The sequence below is a fragment of the Hippoglossus stenolepis genome, chromosome 19 (assembly GCF_022539355.2).
Source record: "Hippoglossus stenolepis isolate QCI-W04-F060 chromosome 19, HSTE1.2, whole genome shotgun sequence".
NCBI classification, from domain to species: domain Eukaryota; kingdom Metazoa; phylum Chordata; class Actinopteri; order Pleuronectiformes; family Pleuronectidae; genus Hippoglossus; species Hippoglossus stenolepis.
The window spans coordinates 12,135,954-12,152,456 of record NC_061501.1 but is presented as its reverse complement, the minus strand read 5'-3'; the positions used below and the strand labels follow the sequence as shown (position 1 = coordinate 12,152,456).

The following is a 16,503-nucleotide window of genomic DNA, read 5'->3' as shown; positions in this document are numbered from 1 at the left end:
ATCTCAAGGTGGTCACGGTAATGGGATACAAGAACGTGAGCGGTTTTCTCACTAAAGTAAACTACAGCATTGTGTGCAGGGGCCTGTTCTGTCAGCCTGTGGCAGTGGGAGTCATTTCCTGCGGAGGAGATATAAACCAAAGAATAATCCGAGATCCGCAAACAAAAAGAGATTAAGAAAGTACGATCTCAGATGATTTATAATCTGACATTTATGAGCGATTCAGCACTCACTGAATACGCAGGACAGTTTGGATGAGGATTTTATTGCTATTTTTTACTTGAGCCGAAACAAGTAATTGTGATGTAATTTTTTATCAATCAACAAATAATCAGAAAATTAATCACCAACTATTTTGACTGATTGTTTCAGTGGTTTTTCAAGCCACAATACCACATTTCACTGGTTCCAGGCCCTTATTTTCCAACTGTTCTTTGTCATATATAATTTTAAAGATATAATACCTACAATTCCTCTTTTAAATGTATAAAAACCAACTAGACCTATGTTATATATTTTGTTGACTTGTGTACTTACATTATCCAAAATGTTTATAACAGCAATTAAATCCAGAGAAATCCACAATATTAATTAAGGCAACCAGACATTTCATTTTGGTCGCCTTTTAATTTCATCATCTCCACTTTACACGTGACTTTGCCATCTCTGCTGTAACTTCCAGGGCAAAAGACAGATGAGGAAGGAAATGTTAATGTTTTAAAAACATTAATTACAATACAACCTTTAGTTAAATTTGGTTAAGACCCAAAACAACTGAAACTGACACATGGAAATGTATTTGTCTACTTACTTATTTAAACTGTCTCTTTGGCTGACCAACATGATTTTTGTTCAGTTCATTGTGGGCAACATATTGTAATAATTATGTTCCACTTAATATTAATTAAGTTACATTTGTAGAGAAAAAAATGTATTGTCTAAAACTGTTTGAAATGGATGAAGACATAACCTTTAGCGTGACCTGCGTGCTGTCTTCTGTTGTTAGCACTTCTACTAAAGAGACAGGCAGCGGTGGCAGTGCTGCCATGTTTATGAAGCGGTCGGGAGAAAGTGTGTTCTGCACTTTTGTGTCGCCTGGAAAATGTCACTCCACGGGGGGGAGGGGGTCTTAGTTCAAACAGGTTCAGAGAAAACACTGACAACACTGACACATACAAGGAAATTCAAAGACTGTGTTAATTCTTTAAAAAAGATTAAATATAAGTATAGACAGCAGAAATCTATTGTACCTTTATTTTACACTTCCTTCATTGTGTTGTTTTTGTCCCTCGTCCATACAAATGTGAAGAAGCCTTCAGTTGAGACACGATCATTTTGTTTGTGTTGAAATAATAAAGTGATCCGCTGTGTTTAAGCAATAGATCACTTCACCATATCGAGCCAGATCTCTGCCACATGAGCTTCGAACAAATAGGCGGTCAATTAGACGAGAGCCTTTTTGTCAGTCTCCCCGTCTCCCGGATATTTCCTCAAAGTGACGAGTCACATTAGACGATAGGAGGAAGAGTAATTTCTGTGTCACATCCCTTTAGCCCGACCTCACTGACAATCGCCAAGACGAGGGCGTTCTCACAAAAAATTAATCACATTTGCCACTTTAATGGCATCCCTCAGCCCTCTGCCAAGAATTCACAATCATCGCCCTCCTATTGTGTTACTCCAGCAGCTTGGTGGCAACAAAGTGATTTCAAGGAGTGTATCAATACTTACATCACCCCTCTGGCCCTCTCTCTTCAGTGTTGACACTACAGCACTCGGAGCTGGGCCCAACTGGCAGACGGCCATCCACTTTATGGAAATAAGGGAGATGGAAGTATGCAGTTGTGGATTTAAAGCTCATTACTTATTAATTTGTACATTTATACGTAAAGAGAGAGAAACAAGCAGGTTTGTCAGTAGGCACCAGTGTGGTTAAGAATGGTATTGCTGGTGGTCAGTGACATTTTCACTGTATACAGACAAGAAGAAACAAAAGGAAATAACTAAGGAGTTACTCTGCCCTGAAAATAACGGTTAACTAACCAGCAGCCATAAATGTATCCATCGTTATGCAAGATTGATATATGCAACAACTTCAGAACAAAGTCTGAAATTTCTAGACAAGTAATGATTGTTAGTAAGTCCACAGCAGGGCACTGATAACATGATTTATCTGCAGATAAGTCTTCCTCACTGAAGCCTCATTCTCTCAGTAAAAACAGGCTCGTCCTTGCCATCAAATATTCAGACAGACTTGTTATTCCTTGTGAGTGAGAAACCCTGTAAAATGACTGGGAAACAAAACACTTGTGGTAAAACAATGTTCTGAAGACATTCTGTCAGATTCGTCCCATTTTTACAGATTTCATCACTGAGCTGTGGCGTAAATGCCTTAAAACACTTTGACATAACATGCTGCGTCCGGAGACCCTCTGCGTCTGAATAATGCATCTACAATATGTTCCAAACAGCTGTCTTCTTGCAAGAAGTTTCTTCCAAGGCTTTTGGTCACATCATTTTAAGAAATCTGCATAATTTGTGAGAATTCACCTGGTTCTTCTCACGACGGCCACAGGCCAATCACCGGTGCTCAAACTCGCAACAAGCCATTGTGATTGGCGAAGAAATAGTCATGACCATCCTCCAATCTTGCTGCCCACGCTCTTCATATTTAATTCAGAGGTTGTGTATTTCTTTATGATTGCAACATCTGTTTGCTCCCAGTGCCAGCTCTCTCTGTCAGCCACCCTCTGTTCAATAATTCCTGTCCTGACCCCTGAGAGCCCCTGACATCACAGCACCGGCTGCTGCTCAAACTTCAGGGGGACCAGACACAAAGGGACAGGTGCCCGCTTCCAAATCATCTGGCTCAACAACCTGCATCAACGACGGAGATCATGGGTTTTATTGTTGTTAACGTAAACTAAACAAACTCTCAAACAAAAAACTGATATGGATATGGACCTTAAAGATAACGATGCAACTCAGTTAGGCTCATAGGTTTGTAATGATCTGCAAGATGCTTGTATATCTGTCAAGTGGGTGGTTAAACTAATAACACAATGGAATTAAACTGTCAGTGACAATAATCAATAAGAAAGAGGTCTGAGCTGAATCTGAAGGGGCACTGTTAAAAAAAGGAAAATGTGTTGAGATGGAGATCAAGGAGGATCATGCAAAAATGGAATATGTCCAATACGAACTACCTTTGGGCCAGTATTTTTAATTGTGTCTTTTTGAAATTTCCTTCTTTCAACAAATCCAAAACAACATCTCTCCAAACATTTGACTTGTTTGTCTTTTCTGTAACTTTGTACTCCAAGACAAGTCATATACTGAACTTTGTAATCTTGGAAAATGGATCATGGATACTATTTTTAGCTGTGAAGGAAAACATGTCTGAAACAATATCGAGTGTTTAAAACAACATGGGGGTGTGCATTGGATCGACTATATATTTGTATATGTGTCCTGTCTGTAAACAATATGTACATTGCCTATATATTGTCTGGACAAGTAGAATGTAACCAAGGGCCAGAACCAAATACCAAATACATGACAACTCACTAGGCCCAAAACATTATTTTCTGATATAAACAAACCGTATTCTTCTTAATGAAGGAACAGGTCACCAAATGCAACAGTGGGTGCAAAATCGGTTTTGTTGGTTTGGTCTATACCCTGTTTACATTATAGGAGAAATTCAGTTTAAAGAAAATTGAAACAAATATCTAATTATTGATATTTCTACATTTAGAGAAAAACAATGGCTACAGTTTCCATACCAGATTTGTGGTACCAGTGTAGGTTCACTACATCAGACCTACAGCCTGTCAACATTTATGACTGATCAAATAATTCTGTCTGGTTTTCTCAGCGAGATCCTTGTTGTCAGAGACACTGAAGGTGGCAGGGTCTATAAACAGATGCTACCCACTGACCTTAGAGAACATGGTGTAGGGGCCAGATGTTCGGATAACCTCGCAACCTTGGGACCAGCTGATGTGGCGATGATGGAGATGGGTACTGGCAGAGGAAACTGATCTAGTAGCATCAAAGGTTCCCGTTTTTCCCCCACTTTTTCTGTGTTGGTCTTTACACCCCGAACTGGGCAATCCTGGAAGGCAGGGAAAGATGGAGGACGGGTGAAGGCAAATACGTGAACGCAGAAGCGAAAGAGACAGAGGGAGCGGGAGGGAGCAGTGGTCAGTGGCGCTGACGGTTGTCACAGATGTTGAGTTCAGCACAAAACTCTGCCAGAAGCCATCATGTCAAAGCGAAGTTAGCTGAATGAACAAGAACAACTCCAGGCCCTGCCACATTAAATTTCGTTCAAATTCAACAGCTGTTTCTTGAACGAATGCAGATGCAAAAATAATGATAATAATGCCTACTTACAGCTTCTGCTTTGAAGTAAACAATCACTCTTGACCACACCCTGTACACATTTAGCTCCACACTGCTGTAGCTCTTTTAAAGATTTCGCTTTAGAGGCAGCGTTCGTTTTTGGCAGGAATCGTCAGTCTTAAAAGTTGTTTCTACAGCAAAATATGCCACAACTAAGGCTTTTAAACTCTGAGTAAATAATTTTTCTTGTGATTTTAAAGGTCTTAACATAACCAACTAGGGAGTTTTTATCCTGTGGTTGTCAGAAACAAGCAAATCATCTTTGAAATAGATATCCACTGTGTTGCTGTTGCTTCAACATCATTTCACCTCAAATCAACGCCTGTGCTTGTCTGTTCTGGCATCTGAAATTCTTAACATTTTGACTGGGTGCATCTTGGCTCCGAGCATCTTCACTCAGTTCGGAGAATGTCTTTGTGCCAAGGCCACAGCCTGTGGCGGTTTTCCTAGTGACAGATGAGCGAGCATGTCAACATGTTTGTGTGTGTGTGGTGAAACAATGGGGCCTGTGAGCTGTGAACTGTGCTATTATGGGCAAAACTGGCTGTTTATTCAGTAACCGATCATACAACATATTATCATGCATACAAATCTGTAAATATTGTATCAACCACAATATTCAAATAAAATGGACAAAGACATGTGGCTCCACAAACACACGGAAGTAGTTTGGTGACTTTTAAACATTTCTATTTTTACAGACATTGGTAGCACGTCCTTAGCCTCACACACATGAAATTATAACCCTCTCTGAAATATGATTATTTTAACATTGAGACAATGATTAAGGTAAGAAAATAATAGCGAGCTTCACCAAAAGAAAACTGTGACATGTGGATCTAAATCTGTCCGTCCTTTTCTCCAGGCCTGTTGGCAAAGGGCAGCTCAGCTGTAGCAGGCAAATTGTGTGAACAGCGGACTACGAACATCTCTCCACAGGCCATACCAAGGTGTCTAATCCAGGAAACGCTGTGAACACACACCCTGTGGGCTCCCACAGTGCACTGCACAGCCTTCATCCCAATGCACTGCAAAAAATCTTCCATTTCAACAAGTCTGTTATTGAAAAGTAAAACGTATCAATTCTTAAAACACTTAAACATTTTGCTCATAAACTGAGTTTATGTCATTTGTTTGAGGACTTTTTTGGCTGAATCTGAGAACAAATGTCTTGACCAGATCAGAGCTGTATCCTACGACATATGTCCCATGTGCTGTGGAAAAAAAACGATCTGTGCAATGAATGAATTTACTGCTTTAGCACCTGTTAAATACATTTGTGCATGTGTGAGACAGAACTGCTTGATGGTGTGAAGTGACTGTTTGTGTGACGGGGAATCAATGGCACATTATCATTCTACTTGGTGGTTGTTGTCTATTGTGTGATTAATAATCATGTCCCCTGCCACGCAGATTCCATACATCCTACACCATTGCCCACAGTTCCGAGGGAACGGTGCCATAATTCTAATGCAGCTACCTCCATGTTGATTCAAAGTCAAGCAAGATAGAAGACAAGGGAAAATAAAGCTGTATTTCAAATGAAATGATGGACCCAAAAGAAAGACATTTTAGATATAACAGAGTGGAAAATTAATTTATTTTGTTTTACAGTTGAGATTTAACTCTGCCTCTGAAGCACCAGTGCTGTGTGCAAAAAAAGTTAATGCAAAGCCCTGAAGAAGGATTATTTTGCAGTAGAACAGAGAGAACAGACTTCACAGAGAAACTGTTTGAGTGCCTCAGTACCAAAGTGTAGTAACAGTCATGAAGCGATGCGTGAAATTCACATCAGTGTGAATTTGAAATGTTTTCAACCATGCTGTAAAGGATATTGTGTTTCTCAGATTATAAAATTGTTAATAATTGTTTACTCCGCTTGTTGGAATATTCTAATATTTGCCAAAATTAACCAACTCCAATTAATGTGCAAAATTCAAAGCCAGTGCTTAATGACGTGATACTAAATTTCTGGACATCCACTCGATACTTCTTCGAAAAAATCCACTGTGATAAATTTATAGATATTTCCTTTACACATATCACGGCACTTTACCTGAAGAAATATAGCCAGTTCGCCTAGGAGTGTGTCTGCTGTCCAGCACCTGTCACATCGGCTGAGTGTCACCCGCGTCACAGGGTGTCGCAAAATGACAGCTCCCAATGTCTGCAAAGATGAAGCCTCGGGAGGGGAAAAAAAACCCCGGACGGATTGAAATTTCATCCTCCCAAGTATATCAAAGTGACTCCTGTCAGCATTGCATCAAAGCGGTGACACAGGAACTGTTCATTTTTACAGCTGAGAGTTGGACTGTGCAGAGGGGTTTTTTGGGGGGGGAAACGGGCTGAAAAGGTGAGCGCCGTAAATTACGCTGGGTGACTTACAGGAGAAATGATGACAATGAAAAGCACCTTGTCAACTATCCGCGGCTTGGATTTATGACAGCAGAGTCAAAATAGAGCTGTGACAAGAAGTTGAAGGGAGAGTTTTGAGACAAAGAGTGTGAATGATTTTCAGAGATCTGGTTTGTTAATGTCAAACACAACAATGTCCACTGTGGGCTCATGTGACACTGAGTCGTGTGAGTCCACTGCAGTGCTGCCTGCATGGCGCAACAATGTGCAACATCTCTGATTCTAAAGAAATCAAATTCATCATTTATGTTTTCTTCCTTTTTTTGGATGTAGAAAGCATTAGTAAAAAAAAAAATATAGATTTTTTTAAAGATATTATTTTAAATAAAATAGGTTTAAAAATTTAATGAGAATTTTTTTTATGGTTAAGAAAAGAAATAGAATCATGATCTCAGCATAACATAAAATAACATGGACAGTTACCATGGGGCACTTCACAGTCGGGGTAAACAAGTGTGTTTTTGCTTGTGCAGGCCCACAGTGCTACAAGATACAGAGATACGACTTGTGCAGCAATGACAAATATTAGGGGCTTGAGGCTAAAGGAATCTGAGGCAGACCAAAATCTGTTTTTGTCCCAGGGCCAAAGCCTGTACTGCACTGTGGGCCACTTGTGATTTCAGCACTAGCTGGTGTAACGCAACCAGCCATGCATTAGCATTGGCCCTCCAGTTAGAGCAGGCTCTTAGGATCCTGTCACCCAAACTTACCGTATACTCTCGCACATGCTCACACGCGCCTCGACATGCACATGCGAACATGGAAAAGCAGCTGCGACGGAGAGTCAAAGACCTTAATCTATCTTCCTGAATCCCTCATTTACACGTATGCTACTCACTCACTGCAGGAAACCCACTGTCTTGCACTCTTCTCCGACCACTAGCACCTTTTTAAGCTCTCCATTGGTCAAACACACACACTTAGTTGCTGTCAACAGCGGCAGCGGGGACATCCCTCCACAAAACATAAAAGATTGAATCTCCCTGTTTAAGCAGCCAGCCCATATCCCTTACCACTTAACGGGGGGGCCTGAGCTAGCATACAAAGTTCAACAACTGTGAAGAAGGAACTATTAAAGAGGACACACAAAGCAGTGACCTTGACTGACAAGTGCTCTTCATTCTGGCCATAAACAGCAGTGGGGCCTGATAAGTGTTCATCGGTGCGGGGAGTAATGACCTATCCGTCAGCAGCGGTTGGGCTGTGTGAGGTAGTATAAATGGAACATACATAATGTACAGCAATAATACCAGCACGCTCACAGCCTAATGTATTATCATTATTCTTGGGGACTAGGGTTTTTTTCCCCTCCTCTAACCCCGTGTAGTGTGCCACAGCACGGCCGGTAAATGCCTTCCGGCCGCGATAATTTCATTCTAATCTTTGTTCCATATTATAATTTTCATGGACAGAAATACACCAGGAAGCAGCGGCACATTTCTATCAAGGGCTAAACAGAACACCGGCCATAACTGGAGGTTTTATGTGACTGTATAACCGCCCGTTCTTAGTGCAGCAGTCAATTTATGATAAGAATGGAGAAAGCCGTAAATTAATGTGTGATGGCCCATCTCAAACAACATCATTACGTGCCGAGCGAGGGCAGCTGTATCCAAACAAGACGTTCAAAACCTGCTCAGAGAAGAGATCACAAAATTCAATATTTAAAAACTGGAAAAAAAAAACAACATCAAATGTTATTCCAAAATTAAATTAAGGATACACATTCAGGAAATAATGAAAAAATCTAAGCATAATACTGTAATTCATGCTGTGTGTATTACTGGATAGCAGCTCATTGTGCTTGGAAATCATAGGGGTGGTTATACACAGGTAAGTATGTTTTGATTATCTTCTCCCTCTGAGATAAAACAGCTTGCATGTGTTCTACATTCACTGTATTGTTCTTCATACACTGCTATGTGCCGCCAAAACACTGAGGTGATATATGGTACGTGCTGATTGTATTTTTCTGGGCATCACAAACACCTTGAAATGAATCGTTGTAAAATCACAACTTGATCTATTTAATCCAATGATATATGAAAATGTCTGGATGAACTGTAACATTGAATTTACATTTTTTTGTGAAAATTACCCACAGATGAAGGCAAAATGCTGAAAGACAATTTTCCTTAACGCTCCCAGTGAGCGAGTTATATTAGAATAAATGAGGCACTGTGTTAGAAAGTGCTTTTTAGTCTTTATGCTAAGCTAAGCTAACTAGATGCTGAAAAAGCTCCACGTTTACTGACATGACATTAATTACTCTGCATGTAGCTTATTGTAATGATTACCTCCACCATGTTTATTTTCACTGTTGTTTGTCCATTTGTCTGTCTCTTCACAGGATTACACAATAACTACACAACTGATTTACTTACAACTTAGTGGAAGGATGGAAAGTGGTGTTAGAAAGAGCACTTTAAATCTTTGGGCCAGTGCATCCCTCTCTTTAACATTGCAAGATGGCATTTTTTACATTTTCACCAATTGCCCAGGAAATAATGCATGGATCATACCAGCAAACCTGCTGGTCTGGGAAAAATAAAGGTTTTGACGTCCCATATAATCAGTCACACTTTCGTAAATTCGTAAAACTACAGTATTTTAGAAAACCACCTTGTTACTTTTGCGGCTGACATCACAAAACGACTTCATCAAAAACCTCCCCCGCATCCCATGAACATAAGAGCCATAAACAAAAAATATCACGTCCCAAAATACTACCTTGAGATGGCTAATTCAGTCTGGACCCTATACTGGTTGTGCTGAGAGTAATCATGTAACACCATTAATTAACAGGCATCTCTGAGGCCTCCCACACACATACTGTATCAGAGTCACAGCCAGTGTCCGTATCCAAAACCCATCTCCACTCGACAAAAACAAGGACTTGTAGTGTTACGATACAACCGAACATTCATATATCAAACCCTGCATATTGTAGGAATGTATTCTGGGATATTTTTAAATCAAATGCATACAGAAACAGCAGACTATCAGAGAAATGGCCATTAAAACGTCATCACACTAAAACTAAACACCTCCTTGCTAATGACAGTGTAGCAGCGATTACATTATTTTGATGATAATAATATGTTGGTATAATCTGGGTGTTGTGAGCATTGCGTGCACTACTGTCTCGTCTCTCCCAGGTATCCCTACAGAGCAGAGGAAAAATGAAGGATGCCTCCAGAGCTTGCAGACAGTAATCTCCCCCACGGAGGTCAAATCTAACATGGCAGGTTAGTGTCTGTGGAGATTGACAGCCTGGAGAAATACTGCTGCTAGGCACCCACAACGCACAGTGACAGCAAACACCTCCCAGGAAAAAGGCTGGTTACCAAGCCTTATAGAGCGACTGTCAGAGGGTGCCTGTTGTCAGAGCTGCAGCCGACTCCGCACTGACAGTCTCTGTCAACCTATCTCTATCATATCGAAACCATCTCAATCATGTGAACGCTACGCTCGCCCAGGAAGTATACAGACCCAACCCGTGCACATCTTCATCTTCTTCCAAACTCTTTGCACCATAGACTGGTTGGTCTCAAATCACGAATACGTAGATTTCCAAAGGCTCTAAATAATAAGTACAGCTGAAACAATAAATCAGTTATTGAAATGATTAATCCATCATCAGAATCTGCAACTAGTTTGATCTTTTTTTTTTAAATTTAAGTCATTTTAAGTTATTTATAAAAAAAAAAATTGTAAAAAAAAAAAAGACAAACTGAAAGTCTTAGGAACTGGGATGTTGCGATGAACCTATTTTGCTATTTGCTGAAGACTAAACAATTAATAAGGTGAAAATGAAATCTGTATATTAGTCCATAATGACAGTAATCATTAGATGCATACAATCAAGCATTTTCTAAGCATTTCCTCTTTTTTCTGGGGTTTATATATACATGTTAATGGTTTAGATTCTCTTTAAAAGTCAAGCAGATCAAACAGAAAAGTTTGAAGACAACGCCATTATAGCATTAACAAATGTATGAATACATAGAGCAGAAACCACCCACTCTTTCGCCCTATTTATGTTGTTTACTGTGTTTGTGGAGAAAGTGTAATGCAGTACAGCAGACCACTAATTGCATAAAATATGTTATCTTACAGGCTTGTGCTGTCTGCCTTTCATAAACAAAGGCTGACAGATCATGCCCTGAACCAGTGACCCTGCTGTGAGCATATGCACTAATGCAAGGTCACACTGGAGACTGGCCACATGAGGAGAAAACAGCCATCCAATTTGCCTTGCAAGACCAACACAGACACAAACTACTGATGTAGTCATCATCCTCTACAATAAAATGTCAGGGTGTTAAACTGGCTCCTTTTTTTCATTAGCGGCTGTAATAAATGGTGCTTCTATAAAACAGAGGATTCCCATTTATGTCCGGGAGAGAGGGGGGGAAATGATGAAGGGATATGCCAAAAATCTGTTGTGCGCTCAAAGTCAAGGAGGCTTTGTGGGCTCCCACAGCGCTCAGCTGTGTGCAGAACCATAGCAACCCCTGATTTTCATAATGGCAGCTGGCCATCTTTAAATCAGAGATCTACACACAATACAAGGCATAAACCACAGTGGCTGCCACATTACCACCATGACTGAGTACATCAGCCTCAAAACAAACAGTAGCATGCTCAGTTCAACAGCCAACTAAATTTTAATTTAAAGCAGCATGACTATGTTGCTGTATAAAATGCTACAGCTTAGAAAAACATATCTGATTGGTCTGATTATGAGGGTGAGTGTTTATGGCAGAGCGCTGTGAGGGGGTTGATGGGGGTTATGGGGCGGGGGTGTTGGTAGAAGAGGCAGAAAAGACGGGCAGACAGACAGACGAACAGACCTATAGCCTGATGCCGTTCCCCCTCATCCCTCTGCTTGCCCTTTGTCATGCACCCTCCTCACCTCCAGAGCTGTCACTGGCTTGTCAGAACCAATCACAGGATGCCATGCTGTCTGCCAGCCATGTACCAGTTTGGACAGGATGACATCAAATTTCTGGTGCTACGCGTCAAGGACCATATGAGAACAGATGTCCTCATTACTGGGTCGCCCGTGTTTTAGAATTACTACATACTCATGTTTTCATATCTCAGGGGATTAAGAGAAAGCGTTTAATCTTTCACTTTAATCTTAAATTGAAGAAGGCGAGCGGTGAAATGTGTTAAAATGTTTTAACAACATAATTTTTTTAAAGAAAATAATGGCATGTACGTAACAAATTTACACTTTTCAAAAACAGACCCCCAAAAAAGTGTGATAAAACAGTGACATGTCCATGTCCGGTGTTATGCATATATGAGGCCCTCTGAGATCCAGCATGACAAAAGTAACTTTATTGAATGGGACAGATCGCTGCTTGTCTGACTGACTTAATCTGTTTGATTGAGCAACGGGACGCCCTCGGCTTCACAAGTCCTTCAAAGGCCGCAGATTCTGCAAGTGTGAAAAAAAGAGGGAGGAAAAAAGGAAAAGAGAAAAATCCCCCCCCCCCCCAACTCTCCTTCTACTGTGATAGAAACACACACCAGAGCAGCTTTAAAGGGTTTATTTATTAGCTCTAAACATCTTATTCATTGCCCTACCACCCGAGCCCTTTCAGGTCATCAGCCTCTGACAAAAGACCCCAAGCCTGGAAAATCTGTCGAGTGTCAGTGATCATTGATTAGAGCAGAACTCTGGGCGGATGATGAGGTCTCATTGAAGGCGACCGTTGAAAAGTAATAAAGAGCCGAGTTTGAAGAGTTTGTCCGGGACAATGACACTGCTGCCACAATTTTCCTCCAGACTCGAAAGCACGCCGCATTACAGAGCCATACATTCATTTGCTCATGCTTCACGATCTTATTATGGGGATCTAACTTTCCACTCCACCCCTTTTTTTTCACCATGCAGTCCGAACACAAAGCAGACCTCCGCTATCATTGTGCTTGATCTGAATTTTATTTAGAGCTCCATATGCTTCTCCAGCCGACTCTCAAAGCCTGGTGTCGGCACTCGGCCTCTCTTGGCCCGTTAACCATTAAAAGAGGGGGCCGCCCTGTCACCACACTGTCTATTGTGGGGCTTCGAGGTTAAGAGACAAAAGTGTGAGATCATGAATGAGTGCTTGGCAGTCCATTGGAGGTTTCCATCCACACAATTCAAATGAGAATATGCACCTGATGCGATTCAAGCATTTATTTTGAAAGAGAAAGAGGTTTTGTTTTTTAGTTGGAGTCCGTTTTAATGAATAAAAACTGGAATTTGGGGATTTTCAAGGAATCTCTGAAAATTAGACCCAATGTGCTGAAGCCATGGCCATGTGGGATTTGCAAATGCTTCTTCTTCTACCGTCTCCCAGAGAATGTGGCTAAATACCCAACTACAAAACCCAGACAGACTACCACATGAGACCGTTCACAGAGGAGGTGGATGAAACCCCAGAGACACTCCAACACCTCACAGACAGCAGCAGGCTTCAGAATTACCCCTCCACCATCTCCAGGGGCCTCCTCTGAACATGCCTTTCCCCTGCACTTTCTCCCCTCCAAGTCGCCAAAGCTGCGCCTCTCAGTCTCCAGGTCCCCCCTTAGTGACAATTTGTCCACATCAGAGAGCCGTCATGCCTAACGAGATCTGACTCGTGACACACACAGATGAGGAGGGGCTGGGCATGGGCAGTGCGAGCGCCGTGTGCTCGCCTGCCCCGGGGCTACAGAAAAACGCCATGCTCAGACTGGCGTGTGAGAGAACACAACTGCTTCCTGCTAAGCTCTTCTTTTGCCACCATAAGCTCTACCAGCCCACATCGCTGGGCCTACTACAAGGGAAAGGGATGGAAAAGGAGCAATAAAACGAATGCCGTGATCACATTTGTACTCGCACAAGCAGCTAAGTGAAACAACTTAATAAGGAGTGAAGGAATTTCAAACGCTAAGGGATTTTCTTAAACCGTATCAGCACACTGCTTGTGCATAAAAATTAAGCTTCTTCAATACACTTCATATATTTCTAACCATCCATCTGCCGTTACAAATAACAAGAATAAACCTCTTCATTAAACCAATTACAACAAGAAGAGACACTTTCTTTGCGCACAGACGCGAGAAGCCAGTGACTAAACAGCAAATCGTGTGAGAGAATTTTTTCATTGTGACACAAAGAAAGGACCCCATCAGCTCCTCGTACATTCTGCAGTGGTGCATTACAATCCCACACACAAGAGGAGCCGGGCCAAATTTTTTGTTGGAGCCTTCAGGCAACTTCTGTCGTCGATAATAGGCTCAGGTTTCTCAAGTTTGGTTGAAAAATCCCAAATAATGTCTCTGAAAATAGCCAACACGACGAGGCTTAATGATTCTGATTGCTACGTCTATCTCTATACTGAACCTTTATGCTAATGGGATTATATTGCTGACATATGTTGGTCTAGTGTCGGGTGATATAAGACACACACACTGCACACACCATCTACCCCCCACCCTGCCCACATGGGCTGACCTTGCATCATAAAAAAAAAGAAAATCACAGCCTTTCTGTTCCGGTCAAGTGCATCAGCCACGCAAATGTATGCATTTAGGTCAGGCTGGACACTGTGACCCTACACCATCAGGGCACAGGGGGTAAAATTGTCTGAGGACATCACCTTAATAAACACAAAAACACATGGAGCACAGTACAGTACACACTGTGCGTGATAAGAATTAAATAATACTCCAATACGCTGGTGCGAGCATTTAATTTGGAAATATAAAGGCATACTGTGGTCGGGGGAATTATGTTTTAAGTGTGTAATAACCTAGAGGCTGCCTTTGAACACTGGCCCACATTACACTCACTCATTCTGTTTATTTTCACGTCACACAAACTTTGTCTGATTCGATAAGACAAAATTATCCCAGACTGTGTCAAAGAAATCCAAAATGAATCTACACTTTTTTTAAACTCCACCAGCCAATGTTCACTCCCCTTGCTCTCATTTTTCTTTCCATGCTTCCACTCTGCTGGCTGCTCTCACCTCTCTCTCCTGGCCCTCTGGCCCTCATCCTTGGCTCTGGCTCCTGACAACCTCACCCACTGAGCTACAGATTGGCCTGCACACAATGTCCCAGATCCTCATTCACCAACACAATGCGCTCACCGGCCGCACACCTTCCCCTCTCTTTAACTCTCTCCCCACATCCCTCCTGTCCATTTCCCCATTTTTCCCTCTCGCTCTCGTTCATTCTCCGCGTTCATTTCATTTCCTCAGGCTGTCTCCAAATCTATCTCTTGCCGCTGTGACTCTGCTCTTTCTGGCAACTTGGAGGTGACTGGTGGGCCGACAACAGAGACCGTCTCCCTGCCTTATTCCGACGCAGGGCAGCATGAGCGGGACGAGCCAGAGCTCACAAAGCCACTGCCGAGCTAAACAAAGGTTGTGTGCTCCATCATTCAAACCGAGGCCACTCCGACAGCTGCCTCCGCCACGCTCACACTGACAAACGGCCAGAAAAACAGATGGTTTGTGCATTCATGACCAGTTTAGTGGAAGCCCAGGAGTCACCCCCATTCAAGGGGAGGGTTTTTGTCAGCCATTCTATAATAAAGCTTTTCAGTCTGGTAGAAAATTAGAAATGCATTTTAAAATTGTCCCTTAATTATTGAGGTCATCCCAGTCCCATGGAGGAGAGAGGAAAAGAGCTGAGGCTCTGGCTTTGTGACACATGACTGATCTGAAAAGATGGGCTGCCTCATTTCACTTTTAAAATCCTGCCAACACATTAACATACATTTGTCAGTCGCTTCTGAAAAGCAGATGCATTGAATTTTGGAAGCAAACTATCCTCCAAGGGGAGAAAGTTCATCAACTCAACATCTGATCGATATTGGCATTGAGACTGTATACTACTTCACTAAAAAGTAACCAAATCAAAATGTTGGAGTATTCTTCACCAATAAAATAATTTACAATTCAATTATGACATTTAACACCGGCATAAAACCCTGCAACTGGAATTTGTTTCTGCATTTATGTGCTGAAGAGTGCAGCTCTAATGTCGGGGCTCTCATATCAGGTTAGTCGACGTACCACACAGATACAGACACATCTTCACCATAATCGATAATACATGAGCGTATCCGACTGCCCAGCTAGTTCATCACATCTACTTTCTATTAGTCTTGTATGAAAACCAGGGTCCAGATAAAGTGGGGATATGACTCTGGCTCTTCTGCCCTGGATGAATCTTAGCTGGTTGTACAAAGCTTTATTTCTCATTCCTGAAGACCTTTCATTTGCGGCCATAAAAATACACTGAAAAACTGCAGTAAATACACATGTTACATCCTTGTGAAGAACGTTTTCAAATTCAAACAACATTAGGCAAAAGACAGTAATCTTAAGTGTTTATTATTCTCAAAACTTAATGCATAAATAAGCAAGAAGTGATGAAACGAGACATAAACAGGTATACGGGACTAAGTCGAGCACAATAACGTACGACATATCATTAAAAAGAGCTTAGCGGTTGCTTTGAACCGCTGAGGCGTGAACCATACTGGGCTTCTGAGCATCATCATCAAGCTCTTGGCAACACACCCCAAAAAAGTCATTTCCAATTGCAAGTGAAAGCATTCACCATGTTGCACTATATCATACACAATACTGTTCACACAAATTAGCTGGAGTGCCGGCCAAAATGACA

At 41.6% G+C, this 16,503-nt stretch overlaps 1 long non-coding RNA gene across 1 annotated transcript in view; it reads right to left on the bottom strand.

Moving 5' to 3' along the window:
* LOC118098255 overlaps window positions 1–16,503 on the bottom strand; it is a 37,216-nt gene that overhangs the window by 3,285 nt on the left and 17,428 nt on the right. The window contains exons 3-4 of the long non-coding RNA XR_004694144.2: window positions 3,942–4,117; window positions 1,732–1,809 (exon numbers count right to left, since the gene is read on the bottom strand). This is a non-coding gene — a long non-coding RNA (uncharacterized LOC118098255). The remainder of the gene's footprint in view (window positions 1–1,731; window positions 1,810–3,941; window positions 4,118–16,503) is intronic.